Genomic DNA, 13,696 nt, shown 5'->3' with positions numbered 1-13,696 from the left:
ATAAAAGCTACCGTCAATAGGAAATCCTGAGGAGGATGTTGCTGCTTTCATTTAAAAAGCAATCAGACTACATGAGTGTCATTATTTGCAACAGAGCTGGTTGATGGTTTGTAGGGAACATCAAGTCCTACTCTGAGGTACCAAATATATCCAACCATTCTCAGAATACAAGAACTGACTGTAGGCATGCCAAACTGAGAAAGCGGGAGCTGTCATATTCAGGTGCTGTCACAGAAAGACAGCCTCAAGGAGGCACAATGGTCTTTTTAGGAAAATGACTATTAGTATTAGCCAGGCAACCTCACATATAGAATAACACTTTATTGGTCCTGTATTTCCAGGAATGATGTAAAACATCTCAGTATTCACCCAGTATGGAAACAGTACAGTTACCACAATCACCCTTATACTATCTCCACAGGCCTCCATAACCCACTACATTTAAAGTTCTTGCTCATTGCTGAACCATGGCAGCTCATAGATATAAGGAGATTTGTCTTTGTGTACTCTCACAGGGCACTAGTGATTGTGTGTAGTTTACCTTCTGAGCGCGCTGTGTTGTTCTTGGTTTTATGTTAGATAATCTTCAAGCAGTTTTTTTGCAATGCAAACATCCACATTTGTTCTTCGGGTGTTTTTATTTGCCTTTTTCTGTTTCATTATCTGAGCCTCAGGTATCTCCTTTGAGAGTCATGATGAAGCTCATAATATGTCTGTGTTGTGTGATTTACTATTAAAGATGGCACAGTCTACAGCAAGATTTTATACTGTCAAATTCCAACCCCTCTGAAAAAAAAATCCGATATAAACTTTTCTCCAAGGTTGAAATAATATTTAACACTTGAAATAACTCAGCACTGAAAGTTCATGTAGTGTATAAATGATGCTAGGCACAACAGTGAATTTACTGAAAAGAGGTGAATACATTGGAATATTTAAAAAAAAAAAGCCAGATTCTGCCCATCTTAGTCATGTTGAGTCATACCTTAGCCTATGAGCTGCCCTATTGAAATAAGTGGTATAGTTATCAGAAAATGAGCTCTTACTAGATATGGGTAAAAGTATCAGAATTTTCCCCCAAAATATCAGTGATAACATAAACAGCAGTCTAGTACTGTTAGAAGTTCTGATAATTTTATATGAGTTTAGCACTGTGTATGAATTTGTAGGGACACACTTTGCTTTCAAATAAATGTAAAATTTGGATAGTCACTTCTATTTGTCACAGAATCTTATTGAAACCATCCAGTGAGTCCTTGGAGGATTTGACTAGGTATTTTGTTGTTCATCATGGTTGTCTATGTGGAATAATCTTTCAGCTGCAGCAGGAAAGACAAAGCAGGTATAGCTGCCCAGTTTTGTACAGCTCCCTGGGTGACATCGCTCACAGAGAGAGAATCACACATTTCCACAACACACCCTGCCCCCAAGCAGTGGTAGAGACAAGACATGGAGCTTAACAAAAATTGGCAGCTGTGTCAGGACGGGTGAATGCTGGAAGGAATCTGGGGGGTGGTGCCAGGTTGTCAGCAAGGCTGGTGGGGCCAGATGGGGGCTCCCATATCTTCTTTCCCTAGTACCCCAGCTGCCTTCTCCCTAATCTGTCTCTGCTGGGATACAGCACAGAGAACCATGAGTAAGGAGGTAGAGGTGCAAGGCATCATAGCAGTCCAGGCAGCAGGAAGATCATTGCTGCAGCGTGGCTGGATGGTGTGACGGAGCTGTCGTGTGTGTGTGTTTGTGTCACACAAGTTGTCACACAAGATGTGTGACACTTGGCAGATCTGGGCAGTCTGAGCAATCTCTAAAAACTGTCAATACCTTGCATGAATGTAGCTCTCTAGCTTCAGTACAAGGATCAAATAGAGCAAAAGAATTTGTTAAAGAAAATTGAAGGGGTTAGTAATGTAGACAGGGAACACAGAAGTTCTCAGTCTCACAACACAAGAATGGGACTTGCAATGACATTTAAAAGTTGACAAATTCATAACCACAAAGAAAATGCTTTTTCAAACGATGTACATTTAAACTGTGGAACTCATTGGAGGTTAAGATTTTAGCAAGTTTCAAAAATGGATTGGATGTATATGTAGATAAGTATATCTGGAGTTATAATGGTTAATACTAACATACATTTTGGAAGAGATAATCAATTTCATGTTTCAGGCTTTAATCCAATATCTAACAGAGTTAGAAGGGGACCTAATATGGGGGCGCAGATTATCCCACATTCCTCTAAAGCATCTGGTACTAGCCACTGTCAGACACAGGAAACTTGACTAGACGGACCATGGTGTAATCCAGTATGGTAAATTATGTGTGTCACAGTTCAGGGCAACTGCACCTGTATTTCCCTTCAATAGTCCAGCGAGGGCACCCACTCCCAGGCTTCCAGCTCTCCAGCCCTTGCCTTTCTGGGTAGAGACCCAGATCTCACTCCCTTGTGACTGGGATATTTCCAGGCTATACAGTTCCCTGCCTTCACTGTGTTATTCCCAGCAGATCCAGGCTGCCCAAGCACACCTGCTTGCCTTCTCTTCAGAGACTGATAACACAGTGATTGTCAACAGCTATAAGTCAGCACACACAGTACTTTCTATGCAAGCCTATTTTATTCTTAAGGTGACATCACTTCAGAGAGGATACATTAAAAACAATAAAAGAATCTATACAGATGCTAAGAAGCTTACCGGAGTTCCCCCCAACCTTAACATGGATTCTAGCAGGAGCAGTCCTTCACATTTCCACCCAAGGGTGTTTCTTGTGGTTACAAGTTCATCACAGCCTCAGCTCAGAACTAGCGCCCTCATAATAGTTCAGCTGTCTTCAATCTGGTGTTTCCAGGAACAAGTAATTAGTTTGCCTCCTCAGGGCATAGCTCTGAGCCAGTGAATTCAAAGTGGGTCATTTGCATTCCCTTTGCCCCCAGGTTCTTCCTGGGAAATACACTTCCCATGTGTTGTTCCAGAAAGCCCTTTGAAGTTCCTAATACTGTCTAGAAACTGCATTATTCAGTCTCCTAGGGAAGGTGCATACATACAATTCCACAATAACACATACACAATTGCATTTTTAACACAATGGACCCCAAAGTTATTCAAACTAATTCAATAAGGTTTAACTTAAATAAATAAAATTCATTCGGGACATTACCACTCTGCCAGAAGATGTTTTTGTATAATAAGGGTTATATATAAAGATTTTAGACTCCACCTGAGATAGGAAAACAAGACAATAGCCCAGAGGTGGGCAAACTACGGCCCGCGGGTCACATCCGGCCTGCAGGACCGTCCTGCCTGGCCCCTGAGCTCCCGGCCGGGGAGGCTAGCCCACGACCCCTCCCCTGCTGTCCTCCCTTCCCTGCAGCCACTCCGCCGTGTGAGCAGGGCTCTGGGTGGCGGGGTTACACGCTCCTGGGAGGCGCATCTGCCAGACATGCTGCTCTGAGTGGCACGGTAAGGGGGCCAGGGCCGGGGGTTTGGATAAGGAGCGGAGCGGTCAGGGGATGGGGGTGGGGGTTGGATAAGCATGGGAGTCCTGGGGGGGCCTGTCAGGGGGCAGGGGTGTAGTTAGGAGTCAGGGGACGGGGAACATGGGGGTTGGTTAGGTGTGGGGTCCCAGGGGGGGTGGATAGGGACCAGGGGGGCAGTCAGGGGACAAGGAGCAGGGGGTTGGATGGGTTGGAGGTTCTGAGGGGGGCAGTCAGGGGGCGGGAAGTGGGAGGGGATGGATGGGGGGGACCAGGCTATTTGGGGAGGCACAGCCTTCCCTACCCGGCCCTCCATACAGTTATGCAACCCCAAAAAGTTTGGCCATCCCTGCAATAGCCTCATACAGAAAGACACGAGGAAAGGTTATTTCTATTTACAAATATCTCAGGCCAAGTTTACACCTAAAAATTGGATTTCCCTCACTACATCGTTCAGAGCTGTGAAAAATTTTGCGTGCTGTGCAATATAGTTAGACCTGTGACACTGACAGGCCAGATGCCAGCTCTTGCCCAGGCTGCAGGCATTAACTAAGAACTAACAAACTCATAGCTGGAGACAGACCACTTCACCTGTGTATTAGTTTTGCTCAAAATAGGTATTAGTCTGATAAGAATATATTCAGTGTTTCAGCTATGAAATGCTTGCAAGTTGCTGCATGCACTAGTCTTAGTTGCAATGTCTGTATGCCATGCCATAAGGAATTATGTAAGTTTTGCTTATGTTTGCTCTGCAGGACTATCAAAATCAGATGGGCCACAAGGACCATCACAATACGAAGGATTGATTAATGGCCCTATCTCACCTGGGAAACACTACATGCAAGGAAGCTCATCTTGTGGACTTGGAAGCTGAATGAAGGAAATAAAACAAAAATCACAGGAAAATTTTCCAACTTTTTGGCTGTTTGAACTCTGACAGGACTGGAGACTAAGCTGAACCCAGAGATCCCTAGGGGCTGCCTCCTGAGTTTACCCTGGAAGACACTTTGAATTGACAGATCACTACAACCTTGTCACTCTTAAGATTTAGTCTGTAACTGATTTGTGTGTATATGTTTGTTTGCTTTAACCTGTAAATAACTCTCATTACATTTTCCTAGTTGTTAAACCTTTAGATAGTTTAGTACAGGACTGACTACAGGCATTGTCTTTGGTGCAAGATCTAGGGTACCAATTGATCTGGGGTAAGTGACTGGTCTCTTGGAACTGGAAACAACCTGAATGTGGTGTGGTTTTTGGTGTGTGTGACCAGTTATCACTAAGTCTAGTTTGTCTGGGTGGCAAGATAGACTGGAGGGTCTAAGGGGACTCTCTGTGACTCCATGGTAAAGCTATTACAGTGATCCAGGAGTTCACATTTGTTACTGGCTTGGTGAAATCTAATTATAGACCACACCACCAGTTTGGGGTGACTGCTCTGCTTTTGACAGTCTTCCCTGAGGTCGGCACTCATAGTTATGAGCCATTCTAGACAGTGTGACAAGGTCAATCTAAATCCAACCATAGACACAGGTAGGTTGAACACAGAATTCTTCCATTGACCTAGATACTGCCTTTCAGAGAGGCGGATAATCTTCATAAATGGAAAATCCCTTCCATCGATGTACGAAGCGTCTGCACTGTGGTGTCACAGTGGCACAGCTTCAGCACCCCTACTGTAGTGTAGACATACCCTTAGGATTTTATAGTGCTTCCCATCCCTCTTGTATCTGAGTGCCTTCCACATAAAAGCAATAGCAAAGTCCATTTGCAAGATATCTGACATTTCTCCCTTCGCAGGGTCAAAACTCTGCTTTGGGTATTTGTCCTATGACAACTGATGTTTCAACCATATCTCTCCCTTAACTTAATTTTATTCCTCTATCCTATCTCTCATGCACACACGTACACCACTTAACGTTGTTATTCTTTTGCTTCCACATCTATACTAGGAGGTTCACACTGTCTGAAGTCCCAGTCTGTTTTTAATTTGCTAATTTTAGTAACCTCTTTTTTTAAAAAAGATAATAAATGTGAAAATGTGTTTGCTTCAGCTTTATCAACTCCTTTCATAATTCTAAATTCCTCTTTTAGTCACCTTGAAGTCCTTTCTTTAATCCAACCTCTTTAGCCTCGCCTTATAAAACAGATTCTTAAAACTTGAACTCATTTTGATTGAGGCACATTGCAATGATTCAAAAATAACATCTCTAGTCTCCTTGTAAAAATAATAATCAACTCCAAACACAATATTCTCCAGGGGACTCCACTGGTATTTTCTACAGCAACAGGATTATTTCTTTCTATGAATATTCTAACCTAGTTTAGTGAGTTTAGGACTCATGAAACTTGCTTTTGAGTCTCCAAATTCATTCCTGGCCAGACTTGAAACAGTACCAGGGCCAGCTCCAGGGTTTTGGCCGCCCCAAGCAGCCCAAAAAAAAAAAAAAAAGCCGCGATCGCGATCTGCGGCGGCAATTCAGCGGAAGGTCCTTTGCTCCCAGCGGGAGTGAGGGACCATCCGCCGAATTGCCACCAAATAGCTGGACCTGCCGCCCCTTTCCGGAGCGGCCGCCCCAAACACCTGCTTGCCAGGCTGGTGCCTGGAGCCGGCCCTGAACAGTACAATAACCAAAGGTGATCCTAAATGGATCCTAAATGACTATGTTCCAGAAGGCTATCTAAAGTTTTCAAAAACTGGTTGTTACTCTTTAGTATTCTTTCCTGAGACTGTCAGTAAATGCCAACTCTTCTGTAGGCACCTGTTTATTATGAACTGTATTGAGACCACCAAATGGCTATCAGAAGGCAACAGGTCTTGGTCAAGATCAGACTAGGTTAGATTTGAACCAGTGATATAGAAGTGAAATTCTCCACATCTCAGCCTAAGTCACCTGATCTGTGCATTTAATATCTCTGTTGATCTACTGAATTTACCAATTTGTTTCTTCTACTCTGATTGTTAAGTTGCTGCCTTCTAGGATTATTAACACCTACTTTATTTTCAGTCTCCATTATTATTACAATGGCAGTAGTGCCTAGGAGACCAGTCATGGACCAGGATCCTATTGTGCTAGGCACTGTACAAAGAGAACAAAAAATCTCTCTGCTAAAGAGACAACAGATAAATGCAGAGAGACAGACAAGGAGAACACAAAGAATGAACCTCTGTCTATTCTATGTACAACAAAGAATTCCAATCAACATTTTTTACGATACTCTGTTTCATATTTCTTCACTCTCAGCATTCTAAGGGTGTGTCTACATCCCGAAACATGTGGCCCAAACATGCGGTCTCAAACATGCGGCCCATGGGCTGCATGCGGCCCGCAAAGTTATTTTCTGTGGCCCGCCATAGGCACCGACTCCACTGGCAGCCAAGCTCCCCTAACCCCTGCCTCCCCAGCGCGCCGCGTCCCCACTCCTCCGCCTACAGCCGGGGTGGCATCTCAGACTAGGCACCAAGTTCATACACAGGGGGTCAGGTGGAACTGTAGTTGGGAGGCTAGCGCAAGCTGCTGCTCATGCTGCCACAGCCGCACTGCTATTTTTAGCCGCTAGCTCAAAGCGAGCCAGCATATGAATGTTTATCTGTGCTGGGAATTACACCTCCCAGCTGCTTTGGCTAAAATTGCAACCAGAATATCCTCTGACCGTGTTACCCATTTAACACATTTTGTAAGAAATCAGTCTTGCATGGTACAGTATAACCAAAACAAGCAAGGGTTAATGAGAAGGTTGAATAGCTAAAGGACCTGCCATCAAAGATCATGTTAGAAGGCTTCCAAATAAACAGAAAAGCATATTCAATATGTGTAAAAGGTATTTCTCAAGCCTAAAGGAGAGGAGATGGAAAGGGGTTTCGCTGAGATCCTGGAAGGTCTAATGCAAATACACCTCTACCCTGATATAACGCGACCCGATATAACACAAATTCGGATATAACGTGGTAAAGCAGTGCTCCGGGGAGGGAGGCGGGGCTGCACACTCTGGCGGATCAAAGCAAGTTCGATATAACGCAGTTTCACCTATAATGCGGTAAGATTTTCTGGCTCCCGAGGACAGCGTTATATCGGGGTAGAGGTGTATTTGTAGCGCCCAAAGTTCTTTAAAAGTGGCAGAGATAAATTTACAATGTTATCTTTTCTTATTTCCTGAATAACCTTGAACCCTAAATATCAGTTTCTGCTGAGATTACAGATAATTCAAGGAAAACACTTTCCTCCACAGCAATAGTTTTGATTTAATATATTTTAGAAGAATTCAGGAGGGGCTTGATTACCTCCAAAGCAGCTGTAAATGAAATAGAAAAAAGATGTATTCTCCGGGCAAACTGATAATTTAGAAATAGAGGAAATACATTATTGAATACAATAGCTTTTGTAAAGCTCTGCATAAAATTGTTTACAAGACTTGAATCACAGAAAGATGTCCCAAGGCTGTGGGTTTTTAAATGGAAAATGTTATCTAATTAAAATGCAAATCCTGTAAAATATCAATTTACTTTCGATAAGGTTGCATTGAAAAATAAATCTAACAAACCGAATAATCTGTTTTTAAAAAACAAATGTCATGTTACTATTTGTTTTCATCACTCACTGCTTCACTAACAATCATCAGCCCCCCAACTTTGGGTGTATACGTAGAAATATAAAACCTAAGCAGGCTATGCAGATAAAAGAAAGCAAAGGTTATATAGATGATAAGACTTGTGACATCTGGCTCTACCATTGCAAAGACTGCAGGACTCCAGCAGGGGAATGAGCACCCTGATTCCCTGGGACTGCAAGACTCAGAAGAATATTCAGAGATCAGTATTACCTTCCTAAGGCCTGACTGCATGATTAATGAGGTGAGCAGCCAACACAAACCCCATTGTTGTCTAAAATGAGCCTGGCTTCCCTGTTCCACTGAACAAGTGAGGGTCATCTTAGAATGCAGTAGGAACCTTGAATTTAAGCCATTGCACTTATCAGGTGTGTGTGTGGGGCGGAAATCAGGGAACATATGAAAAATAGTTTTAAATGTATCAAGAAAGAGCCTGAGCCTTCTAACCCACAGGGGCCTTAGGCATTCTCCCCAGCAGCTTTCATACTGCTGAGTGAAAGAGCCTTATAGAGAAAAAAGCTCCTGATTGAGAGAGAAAAAAATCAGTGTTAGATCTTTATTAAAAATGCATTTTACCCATCTTCATTGGGCCTCATTTTTAAAACCTGATAAAAGGTAAGACTGATTTTTATCATACATTTGACAGAAAACAGTCTCTACAACTAGGAAACACAGAGGGCTTCACATTTACTGCTTTCAATGACAAAAACGGCAATAGCCAAAATGTAGCACAAAGTGTAGCTAAAGCCAAGAACAAATCAGACTGTGCCTCTGCTGCCGCAGAGCTAATAAGGCCCTCAAGTCACTTACATTTCCTAAGGGCTTCCTCAGAAATTTGGACTGGTTTATGTCCCAGCCAACACCAGTACCTGCATCAATGGCACCGTAACACAGAGAGTGAAGAGATTTCTGTGCCAGACATCAGAATTCGTACTCATCTCAACTGCAGAGACGTGAGACCAGAAGTAGCACAGATGCCAGTATTGGCATTGTTACCTTTATGGGTTGCAGATGCCATTACTTACTGTTGGGCTGAGTGCCAGTTTTGTTGCTAGTTCAGCCATTGTCACAGCTTTTGTTTCTATCATGAATATACCACCCTAGACAGAAAATCTAAACAGTTAGTTCTAAGCTAACACAGCACTTAGGATTTAGGGGTAGGGATAGGTGAATCTCTAAGGACTGGAAGTTGTTAATCATTCAAATGTTCAGGTATTTATTGAACCATTCTTGGCTGTCCCATTCCATGTAACTCCCAACAGTCACCTGTCTCTCTCTGTTGATTCCCAGTTTCCTCATTTGGGAGTGAGGCACCGAAGCCCCCACTAGGTCACCATCCAGCATCATTATTACAGTCTTCCTGACTCATATATTTCAAAGGAGGCATAAGATTCTCCTCACCCCCACTGAGCAGTGCTGCTCTTCAAAGAGGAGGGGGGCCCAAAATATCCACCCAGCAGCCTGTATTTAGAAGCTCCCAGGTGATGGGAGAGCAAACTTCCTGGAACATCAAAAATGCTGACGCTTAGTTTGAGAGTTAGAATTCTTAATCAGTTCACTCTTCCAATTCATCTCCAGTTCAGTGGACCTTTTGCCATGAAATATACTGGATACAGAATTATTTTAACCAAATGATAATTATGCCTGACATCTCGTAAGGTAGTATCTGAAGGGTGTATCATCTTTTAAAGAAATGGAGGTGGATCACTATTTTACCACTGGTCATCCTCACTGAAGCAACTTGCATGGAACTTGGGGGGAGGAGCACAGATTGCAGGAAGAAAGAGTTTGGAGGAGGCACAAGGGAGCCAGTCTCTGTGCACATGGCTGTCATGCTAACTGCAGTTGCATCATCTCCATAAATAGTTCTCTAAATAAAGAGCCATTTTAGTTTTAGAAACACGAAGGCTGCTCATGTTATTATCCAGCATGCACTACATAAAACACTCACAGATACTCCAGAAAGCTAGGTTGGTTCTTTTTGCTAAGACATCTAGATCTTATCCATACTTGACATTAAGGCTGAATTAGGAATCAGTGGCCAGAAATCAGTGTACCTGCACTGGTGCAAACTCTAAGCATAGACAAGGAAAGATGTAATTTGCACAGTTGAGCTTTACCTGCTTGAAATCTAGCTAAACTCAAGCCATGAAAACTACAGCCTTCTTTCTCCACACATAGGGTTTGCCTCAGTATATCTATATTGGCTGCAGGCTACCAATAACTGAATCCCAAGTATTGACAAGACCTGGGATAGTCTAACCTTTCATTTTATGAGGGTTGAATTACATTGTTGCCCAAATGCAATTAAAAAAAAGTCTCAGCGCTATGGACACGTTTTATCTTGTATGACTTTTAATTTAAAAAAGAATCTGAGAACAAATAGCTCTTTTTTTCCTTATTAAAAGACTGTCTCAACAAGTCTTTCATTAATCTCATATAAAAAACTAAAGACTAAAAACAGAGGGCAAAATTCTGCAATATACTCCATTGACTTCAACAGAGTTTCAGAGTCATGTGTCGGTGGATAATTCTGCCCAGAGATTTATCATATTTACTAACAGTGATAATGTCTGTGTATACTAGGTCATAGTGTCATCTGTTCAAGTGAAGGAAAATCAGTATTGAAGGTGTAAGTGTGTCCAAAGAGAATATTTGCTGTAGTAGTATCAAATAAAAAAACCAAAGAGAAAACAACTCTCAGTGCATAAGATACTAAGAAAAATAAAAAAGTTATTCTTAATGCACTGAGATGCTGTGGCTCAACTTCTCTGTCAAGTTGCTCTCTTGATTAACAGTTAAAATTGATGGATGATTATTTCTGTTGAACAGAAAGTAACTAGATTTTTTTGTCTTTTGGCCAGCAAACCAAAACAACAGTAGCTTGATCCAGATACCAGCTGTTTCAACAGCAGTCACAAATCCACTGATAAGCTTCTCAGAAGTTCCGAGTTCATACAGCTGAGAAAGATGTTTTTGAAGCAATGACTCACTATCGGCCTAGAGCCAGTGCTGAGATGAACATTTACAAAATGCCTCTGCCAAATGCTTGGAAAAACTCAGAATAATGCTATGTATGGCTGCATATAAATACAGCAATTTATGGGAAATTTCATGGCAATTTGAGATGAGTGAGGTAATCTTATTCATCGGTCCAGGGAAGAAAAAAACCAACTGGAGCCACTAGTCCCACTCATGCTCAGAGTTCATTCCCTCCCAACCAATCCTTAGCTTAGGGTTAAACAAGAAGCTGCCTCTAGGCCTGATCCTGTGAGCTGTTCCAGGCAAGCAGACTCCTGCCCAGAGCAGCTTGCTGCATCCAGGCCTTATTGCACATTTCATATGCTAGGCATGTAGAGATCCTCCAAGAACCACGAGACCATTAACAACTGACTCAAAACTCCATACTTAGACAAATACTTAAGCCAATTCATTTCTGAGATTCTAAAAAATGTGCTTAAGGACCTGACACCAATATTCACATGTCCCCATTTTTCATGTGTTCTGCACTCTCTGGTTTAGTCTAAGCTAGAGGTGTAAGTACCCAAACGCATTCTCATAATGTTTTTGACTCCACCAAAACAAGAAGAGAGCCTCTAAGGAGATTCTTTTCACCGTGATTTCTAGATGAGGGGAATCCTCATTTTGGCTGCACCTCCTGGAAAAAGGCAAATCTAGTGCCCATCTTTAAAAAAGGGAAGAAGGAGAATCCGGGGAACTGCAGATCGGTCAGCCTCACCTCAGTAACCAGAAAAATCATGGAGCAGGTCCTCAAGGAATCCATTTTGAAGCACTTGGAGGAGAGGAAGGTGATCAGGAACAATCAACATGGATTCACCAAGGGCAAGTCATGCCTGATCAACCTGATTGCCTTCTATGATGAGATAACTGGCTCTGTGGATATGGGGAAAAGTAGTGGATGTGATATACCTTAACTTTAGCAAAGCTTTTGATATGTCAGAAAGTTAAAGAAGTATGGATTGGATGAATGGACTCTAAGGGGGATAGAAAGCTGGCTAAATCATTGGGCTCAATAGGTAGTGATCAACAGCTTGATGTTTAGTTGGCAGCTGGTATCAAGCGGAGTGCCCCAGTGGTTGGTCCTGGGGCCAGTTTTGTTCATTAATGATCTGCATGATCAGCAAGTTCGTGGATGACACTAAACTGGGGGGGGAAGAGGTAGATACGCTGGAGGATAGGGATAGGGTTCAGAGTGACCTAGACAAATTGGAGGATTGGGTCAAAAGAAATCTGATGAGGTTCAACAAGGACAAGTGCAGAGTCCTGCACTTAGGACGGAAGAATCCCATGCACTGCTACAGGCTGGGGACCGACTAGCTAAGCGGCAGTTGTACAGAAAAGAAGCTGGGGATTACAGTGGACAAGAAGCTGAATATGAGTCGACAGTGTGTTCTTGTTGCCAAGAAGGCTAATGACATATTGGGCTACGTTAGTAGGAGCATTGCCAGCAGATTGATGGAAGTGATTATTCCCCTCTATTTGGCAGTGGTGAGGCCACATCTGGAGTATTGCATCCAGTTTTGCCCCCCCCCCCACTACAGAAAGGATGTGGACAAATTGGAGAGAGGCCAGCGGAGAGCAACGAAAATTATTAGGGGGCTGGTGTGCATGACTTATGAGGAGAGGCTGAGGGGACTGGGCTTATTTAGTCTGCAGAAGAGAAGAGTGAGGGGGGATTTGATAGCAGCCTTCAACTACCTGAAGGAGGGTTCCAAAGAGTATGGAGCTAGGCTGTTCTCAGTGGTGGCAGATGACAGAACAAGGAGCAATGGTCTCAAGTTGCAATGGGAGAGGTCTGGGTTGGATATTAGGAAAGAATATTTCACTAGGAGAGTGGTGCAACACTGGAATGGGTTACCTAAAGAGGTGGTGGAATCTCCATCTTTAGAGGTTTTTAAGGCCCAGCTTGACAAACCCCCAGCTGGAATGATTTAGTTGGGGTTGGTCCTGCTTTGAGCAGGGGGTTGGACTAGATGACCTCCTGAGGTCTCTTCCAACCCTGATATTCTATGATTCCATGATTCTGGAGTGGCCAAAAACAGCCTTAAGCAAAAGCCAGGATCTAGTCACTTCCAGCAAAAACACTGAACTAGATGGATCCTTGTGATGAGGTACGGCCATTCCTATGTTAATCAATGAAAACTTCATTTCAGGGCAGACAGACATACCAGCAGAATTAACATCATACTGTTGGTGCTGCACTATTAGACATGGTGTTTAGTGGAGCTGTACACATTAGCAACCTGATTCGCATAAGTGTTTCTTCATACACACACACATATTCTTCATTAATCTATACAACTTCCTCATATAACATCTGTCTACCTGCTTTCCCAGATGCCATTGGTTGATATTATCTGTTATTATATGCAACGGAGATTTTTCACATCTCTTTGTGGGGGGTTGCCATGAGTTAAATGTTACAAATGCACCTGTACTTATAAGCTGATATTTTCTCTTCCTTATATTAGAACATCCATCATTACTGAGTTCACACCTCTCTTTGCTGCTCACATTGCAAATCTAGATGGATTTGAGGGAATGCAGTTCACGCTTTGGAGTAATTTTTAAATCAGCTTTCCCCCTGGATGTTGGCCT

The sequence above is a fragment of the Malaclemys terrapin genome, chromosome 2 (genome assembly GCF_027887155.1).
Source record: "Malaclemys terrapin pileata isolate rMalTer1 chromosome 2, rMalTer1.hap1, whole genome shotgun sequence".
Classification (NCBI taxonomy): Eukaryota; Metazoa; Chordata; order Testudines; family Emydidae; genus Malaclemys; species Malaclemys terrapin.
Note: the sequence above shows the minus strand (reverse complement) of the source record.